This window comes from Prionailurus viverrinus, chromosome C1 (genome assembly GCF_022837055.1).
Source record: "Prionailurus viverrinus isolate Anna chromosome C1, UM_Priviv_1.0, whole genome shotgun sequence".
NCBI lineage: Eukaryota > Metazoa > Chordata > Mammalia > Carnivora > Felidae > Prionailurus > Prionailurus viverrinus.
Genome location: NC_062568.1, coordinates 89,387,268 through 89,395,732, shown reverse-complemented (window position 1 = coordinate 89,395,732; position 8,465 = coordinate 89,387,268).

Genomic DNA, 8,465 nt, shown 5'->3' with positions numbered 1-8,465 from the left:
GAATACCAGGAGGCAGGGGTCATTGGGAGCCATCTTAAAGGTTGACTACTACAACCTCTAACCTAACATTTGATCCTCTCACTCATCCAGTGACCTCATCACACAGTGCCTTTTAAGTGTAAATAACCTGTGCTCACTATCTATGGGAAGTCTGATACAAAGGTTAAAAACATGAACTCTGTAGCCTATCTTCCTGGATTTGACCTCATCTCTACCGTTTTGATAGCTGCTGACCTCAGGCAAGTAACACTGTGTCTCAGTTTCCCACCCATAAGATAGGGCTGATAACGTTGCTCCGTCATGGGACCTGGTGTGAAAATTGAGTTAATACATATTACAGAGCTGTTAAAACTGTGGCTGGCATGGAGTAAGCATCAAATAGGTACTTACGGTTATAGGTTTCCCCCGCTATCTGAAAGCAGATATTAGGCTTTTCTGATATCTTAGGGCACGTCTTGCTAACCAACGCCCGGAATAAATTGAGCTAAAGCATAGATTCTCACAGGCACAGTTCAAAGCTATGGTGGCTTGATACTGCGTGAAGTTCCCAGGGAAGGAGGCTGGTGGCATGAGTCTCACTGCTCGAGGTGTACACTGCCTCTATCATGGCTCGCGGCAAAACCAGTGCTGAATACTGGTTTGCTTTTCGCCTTTTTTCATAAAAGAAAAAATAATTTTGGATTCCTTTTGGTTAGCACAAACAAATACTAATGTAGGGCTTTCATGACAGTGAAGTGGCATAACGTGAAGGTTTGAAAAGTACGGATAGGGGCACCTGGGTGGCTCAGTTGGTTAAGCGTCCGACTTCAGCTCAGGTCAAGATCTCGTGGTCCGTGAGTCCGTGAGTCCGAGCCCCGCGTCAGGCTCTGGGCTGACAGCTCAGAGCCTGGAGCCAGCTTCCGATTCTGTGTCTCCCTCTCTCTCTGCCCCTCCCCCGTTCATGCTCTGTCTCTTGCTGTCTCAAAAATAAATAAACGTTAAAAAAAAATTAAAAAAAAAAAAAAGAAAAGTACGGATACCTGTATCACCATTATGCGCCAGGAACGTTATACAACTTACTTATTGCCAGCAATATCCCCATGAGGTAGGTATTTTCACACCATCTGACTAATGAAAAACTAATGCTTAGAGAGTTTAAGCATCTTGCCCAACGAAGGTATATCATCACTGGAAAATAATGGGACCGGGATTCTTTATTGGGGTTGTATAATCCTAGTTCTGGCCTTCTACTCTTTCACTTTGGGGAATACACCATGGAAAGAAAATGGTCAGGGAGAATAAACTAAGAATACACTTAATCTGGGGCACCTGGATGGCTCAGTTGGTTAAATGTCCAACTCTTTATTTCGGCTCAGGTCATGATCTCACAGTTTGTGGGATTGAGCCCATGTTGGGCTCTGCATTGACAGTGCAGAGCCTGCTTGGGATTCTCTCTCTTTCTCTCTCTCTCTCTCTCTGTCTCTCTTTCTCTCCCCCTTCCCTGCTTGTGTGCTGTGTCTCTCTGTTTCAAAATAAATAAATAAATAAATAAATAAATAAATAAATAAATAAATACATTAAAGAAAAGAATATACTTAATGTGCTGCTGATGTAATTATGAATTAAAAGGAAGACACTTTTTGATCATGCCTATGTACACCATTGAGTGTTTTCTAGGACTAAATTAAACTTTGAGAATAATGACTGGCAGCCAGACAGACTCAAAAATAACCAAGTACTTAAGCTATAATTGCTTACCATGTGATTTTCCCATCCTTTCTATGGTACTTACCTTGCAATTAAATGATCAATAGTTATCCTGGAAGTAGCAAGTATGCCCATGAAATTTGTGATCTGGAAAATCAGCCATTATAAGAGTGGAAGTGTTAAATGGTCTGGAAATGATCAGTGAGAAGGTAAGGATGCCTCCTCCTTTTGACATATCTACTGAGGCACTAAATTCAGAGATACCCAAACAAGTTCCCAGGCTTTGAGTTGACACCATTTGCAGCCCCTTCCACACAGGAGCTGGAGCTGCCTATGGTGGTGTCTCCGTCCAGGCTGGAGCATCTCCTTGTACATCTAGGTGGGGAGGTGCGGCTCTCTAGACCTAGCCAATAAACACTCCATCATCAGTTTTCAGGCCAGTGCATGACTAAGCATGGCCAAGTGTGGCCTGGTGGCCTGCTGCGTTGGTTGCTCTTAGCAGACCTGGGCGTGTTTCCTGTGACTTCCTTGTGGAGAAAAACTTCAGGGAAGGCAAATGTCTGCCGATGGGCCATGGGAGATTGGAGGAGCAACCACTCCTTCCAAGTTCGGTGCAGGCAGACTATATTGGGGTGAAGGCAGCACTGCTGGTCTGTGTATCCTCTCCAGAAAGAGATAGTTCCTGAATTACTCATTCAGGAGTAAGGAAGGAGGGCAAGACCAGTTATTTTCCCTGAAGAACTTACGTCTTTACTGGGCATTTGTGATGGATTCACATGAGCCAATAAAGCGTGTTGCAGGGCAGTGGGAATATCAGAGTAACTGAGAATATCAGAGACTCTGGAACATTCGGGAAAGGTCTAGTGGGAAGGGTAGGGTTTGAGCCAGGCCTGCAAAGCTTTAACTAGGCAAAAAGGAAGGAAAATCCCAAGCTCTTTGGCTTCCTAAGATATGGCCATGATCTTCTTTTTCAAGCCTTGGATCCAGGAAAGCAGCTTAGTGTAGAAAAAGGCTTCGGAATTGGGCAGGCTTGACTCAGAGTCCTGGATCTCCAATCACTAGCTGTTGGGACCTAAAGCAAGTCACTTTATTTCTTTGAAGTTCTTTTCTCCCACCTACAAAACAGGAATAATAAAGCCTACTGAGAGTAATGCTAAAGACATATGTACTTATGAAAACATATGTGCTTGACATAATAGGTGCTCAAGTAACATTAGTTCCCTTCCTTTTCACTTCAGGGACTCTCCTGGACCCTGTTAGGCCTGCATGCCCAGCCAAGCAAATTCCTATCTCCACATCATCTTATACCAGTCTTAGTGTCTTGAAACCCTCCATCAAAGCTGTCATCAAATGCCACCTCCTCCCTGACCTTCCTCAGCCCTTCAGCCATAAGAGATCTTTCTTCAAATTCTCCTAGTCACTCTGCCAGACATTCATCTGAGTCTCAGTGGGTTTTTTCTACTAGATTACATCAGTATACTCCCATCTCTTTTGCCAGGGAATAAGCTCCTTGGGAGCATTGATCAGATCAGGTTTATCTTTCTAGAGCCACAGCAAGAGCAAAGACCACAGGGGTGGGGATGGCCGTGCTGTGTTCAGGGGCACAACATCAGCATGGCTAAGAGGGATGGTTTGGGTCAGGGCAGTGAAAACCTGGAAGCTCAGGAGCTTCAAGGTATTTGTCCCAATTCTGCTTCCCTGCTTGAGCACGGCACCCTTTCCACAGCCTTTGAGGTTGACTTGATATAAATCTGAGTCTGGTTCACTTTAATGTACTTAACACACAAACTGGAAACTGTCTTTCCCACAGAGCTAGTTATATCAGTTCTCTGGAGGAGAGGTGACTATATCTGGGTCACAGTTTTAATTGGGACAGTCAGCTCTAACGGACATGCTCTAAAAGACGGGTTGGGTGTGCCCATCTCTGCCAATTAGGAAGCTGGCTGGGGTTGCCCCAGTGGATGTGTAGTATTTGTTAAACCTCCCGTATAGTTCACATTGTAGGCCATTCTGTCCTCACTTGTTCACAGAATTAAAACTCAAGAGAGAGGAATGTAGCTGCCTGACCCTCCACCAAAGAGTCTCTCCTCTCCAAAGCCAGGATGCTTTGAAGGAAAAATTCTAAAGTAGATCTGAGACTGCTTAAATTAGAACTAAAGAAAAACCAATTCCAGGTGATGGGGTATGGAGAACACATTTGAGTTGAGTGTCACATTAGCCAGATGGAAAGCACCTGGCTATTTAAAATTTCTCTGATTTTTCACAGGTTTAGTGCATTTTCAGAAGGGTCTGTAGTGATTATATTCATAATTCCGAAGGTCACACAACTAGTTGTTACCAGAGCTGAGCCTAGTGATGCTATCTTCTATTTACTTTGTGCTTTTTACACTTTTTAAGTCCTTTTGCATACTTTTGTTTCTCAAAACCAGTTGTACGGGGATTACTGTCCCCATTTTATTTTATTTTTTTATTATTCATTTTTTTTTTAATTTTTTTTTTTTAACATTTATTTATTTTTGAGACAGAGAGAGACAGAGCATGAGCAGGGGAAGATCAGAGAGAGAGGGAGATACAGAATCCGAAACAGGATCCAGGCTCTGAGCTGTCAGCCCAGAGCCCGATGCGGGGCTTGAACTCACGGACCGTGAGATCATGACCCGAGCCGAAGTCGGACGCCCAACCGACTGAGCCACCCAGGCACCCCTACTGTCCCCATTTTAAAGATGAGGCAGTTGAGGTTCAAAGTCAGAGTCAGCTGAATGGTAAAACTTCTAGTGAAGAGCTGCTTTCTCTGTTCATCTCTCCTTGTCCCCTCCTGTCTCAACAGAGAGTTTGTAATTAGCACTGGAACCAAGTGTGGGTGTCTGCAGAGATGATGTGCTGGGGTTCTGTGTATGTGACAGAAGGAGAACCCTCAAGGACATGACCTCCTCGGGAAACTGCGGGAGCGTCATTTATCCACCACTGAACCTTGGAAATCCCCGGGCTGTGGAGCCCGGGACCGCTGTGCCTTCCCCAAGAAGTTCAATGGCAACACTGCTGGCATGCTATGTAAACCTCAGGCACACATTTTCAGACAACCGTTAGCAGGCCACAGAAGTTCCCCAAGACACTTGGTAAACCTTCGTCAAATCTGTTCTGACTTTGTGTGGGCGGCTGGGTTTCATCAAGAGGGTGCCAAAAGCAGCAACCCCAGTAGGGCTGAATCTGGACAGAGCAGGGCCTCCGCTCTTGCCTTCCTGCCTCCCGTGCTCTATAATCCCCCTTTCTGAAATGCAAACCCTGACCCAATGCTCACATATTACACATGCTCTTTTAGGTGCAAGCTTTGCTGGAATGAGATATTATGAGATAGTTTCTCTAAATTTATTCTCAGATTCTGCAGAATTATCTGTGAGGAAATCGGCTGTGGGCTCTGTTGGTTCTTAAAACACACTTAAGAGACGCTATCCACTCGACATTGCTACTGGGTTCAGTCACTTTTCCTAGTGATTTCTGCAGTTAGTACTGAAAGGCAGACAGACTGTAGTTTTAAAAACTAGATGGTGGGGCACCTGGGTGGCGCAGTTGGTTAAGCATCTGACTTCAGCTCAGGTCACGATCTAGCGGTCCGTGAGTTCGAGCCCTGCGTCGGGCTCTGGGCTGATGGCTCAGAGCCTGGAGCCTGCTTCCGATTCTGTGTCTCCTTCTCTCTCTGCCCCTCCCCCTTTCATGCTCTGTCTCTCTCTGTCTCAAAAATAAATAAACGTTAAAAAAAAATTAAAAAAAAATAAATAAAAACTTGATGGTGAAGTTTGGAAAAAAAAATCTTTACTTGTCTTCAGTTTTCATTTGTCGAGTCCCACCTTTCCCAAAAAGTTACTAGACTTTGCTGGTTTCATCACAGCAAACAATAAACAAACAAACAAAAAAACAAAAAACAACCACAAGAAGCTGCTTTTGTCCACAGAGTTGCTGGTAGCTAGGGTCAGGGCAGCCCACACCATGAGTTTCAGAGACAAGCCAGATGGCTTCATAAACAGATTCCCTGGGTGGCTAGGGCAGAGGTGAGGACAGACGATGAAGATGGGGGTGTAGGAGTGAAGCTGGAAATCTTTCGTAAAGACAGGAATGGGAAACAGGGAAGCAAAACATCTGTGTTGGTGTTTAAGAGAGGCTAAGTAACGGGGCTGCTGGTATCAGACTGTTAGTATCTGTAGGGGACCTCAAACGACACGTGTCTAAAGTTCCCATAAACCTCAGATAGATAAATCCTCTGGTCTTTCTTCCCAACTTTCAAAAACAGTGTGTATTACTCAAGAAAAACCACAAAGCTTTGAGCTGGTACTGGTTAGCCCAATATAAGGTCAGATTTTGCATAGGAGATTCAGAGACAGGAAATACACTGGCGTAAAAGCAGTCAAGAGGGCACTGAAATAATACCACCATTTCCACAGTCTTCACACCAAGACATGCTGTCATCTGTGTCATCTGTGGGCTTTTTTTTTTTTTTTTCTGATGGTTTGTTTGCAAAATGACTGCAGCACATTAGTATTGCCAGGGAGCCTCTGTTGTGAATTTCTGCAGGATGGAAGGAGGGGCAATTTTGCCATGCAACCTGGAATCTATTCTCAGGAGGGAGGTGGAGGAAGGAGATGCTGGTCTGACCAATGAGTCTGTGTAATGACTCCCACACTTAAACAGAATAGAACACTGGGATCTTCTCTCATCAAGAGTGGTGTCAAAGTTGCCCCAAAGAAAACACCGCCATCTCTGCACATACTTACCAAACAGGTCTTTGGGACAGTGTCTTCACTGTGTGCCTTTAAAAACTGTATGCCTTTAGAGCATCATTCATCTCTGACAATTCTGCCAGGTTGGCCTGTTAAATTTTCAACTATTGAATTTTCATAATCCTTTTGTAAATGAATATGCTCCCAGCTGGCTATTACTCCCGAGAAAACTAGGAAGTGATCTGAAAAAGATGATAATTTATGATAATATAAAGCAAGACCAATTGTTCCTTTTGGATTAAACAGTTCAGAGTTGAACTGAAGTCCAGGGACTTGAATTTCTAATCAGTATTATCCAGTGTTAAAACTTTCTGGGCCAGTTTGGCCATCGGTAAAATTACTATTTAATAGATAATCAAGTGTATTTCCTGAGAAAGGTTAATCTAAATATATTATCTGACCATGTCTTACAAGATTATTAATTAAACTTTTAAATTATAATACTCTCTATTAATAGGTATGTTCTGATTTTAGGTTGAAGAGTCAGATATATCCACATTAATTCAACATATCTACAAATTAGATTTAATGCCAATATCACAGGAATGGTAACATCAAGGTGATGTTTATAAACAAGGCTTATTTAAGAATTTTGTGGACTAAACTACTACTCCCAGAGATCCCCAGTCTATACATATCGAATCATACACATTACAAGGCACCCACATTTCACATTAAATACACACATATACATGCAATTGTATGGATTTTTTATAAACCAGATTTAAAAATCATGTAGTTACTTATAACTTATTTATTTGTAATTGGCTATAGTTTCATGGCTATGATTGATGTATACTTAGAAATTCTTTTGAAGTGAGAAAAATCTGACTTATAAATTTTTTCAAATGTAATTACATTTTTATAAATATTGAATTTAACAATTAGTGACATCACCATGTTTTTTATATTTGTAGGTATTAAAGCATTTATTTAGATTTTGTGATTTCATTTTTTTTTTTGTATTTTGAAACCAATACATTTTTTGTCCTCTAGTTTCTAACATTTCTATAGCTTCTTGAAAAGCTATAGTGCCTGATATTTATAGTGGCCCTGTTTATAAAATCATTTATAAAGTCATAAAATATCTCAGAAATTCATAAGACATTGAGCAAGCATCATTGTACCATTGTCACATTTTGTGTCTTGTGCTCAGCAGCTGGATTACATGGGTCCAGGAATCCAGAGGGATAAGTTGGGTTGGCCCCTCAGACTAACAATCCTAGTCCTAGGACCTAGTCCTAGATCACCTGGTCCTAGTGATCTACTTGTGGAGTTCAGACTTAACATCTGCTGGGGTACAAGTCCTGGCTTTGGTGAGAGGGGCTAGAGAACTACCAGCACAGGATCAAGTATAGCTTCTGCTAAAGCACTTTAGGCTCCTTTTGCTGATGGACCATATTTGCAGGAATGACTGATCCTGATTGTCATTAAGAACTAGGATTGCTGCTACATAGTAGGGACAGGAAGCAGTATGTTGTGAATGAAGGGGATTTGCTGGGGTGTCTCTAACAGCTTCCAAAGCCTGGTGTTAACTGTAAATGAGCAAGTGCAACAGCTGCAGTCCAAGAACAGTAAAGCAACTGGGATGGGTGGTTGAGGAGGGAATGGAAAGCTCAAGAACACGGAAATGTTAGATTTGTTGTATAAAACCAGAGGACCTACCGCTAGGCTGAATTCTCCTCAAGGGCTTTACAGAGCACACCCTTCACAAAAACACTATGGAGAACATTAGTGAGGGAGGCAGCAGCTTCATTTTCACAGACCTTGTAAATGCCCAGGGCCTTGGCACTGTTTCTGTGGTGCCTAGTGGATAAACAGCCTTGTTTATAAAATTGTCTGAGGGGCATGCAGGTGGCTCAGTTGGTTAAGCATCTGACTCTTGGTTTTGGCTCAGGTCATGATCCCACGGTTCATGAGTTCAAGCCGTGCATCAGGCTCCATGCTGACAGTGCAGTGCCTGCTTGGGATTCTCTCTCACTCCCTCTCTCTCTCCTCGTGCCCTGT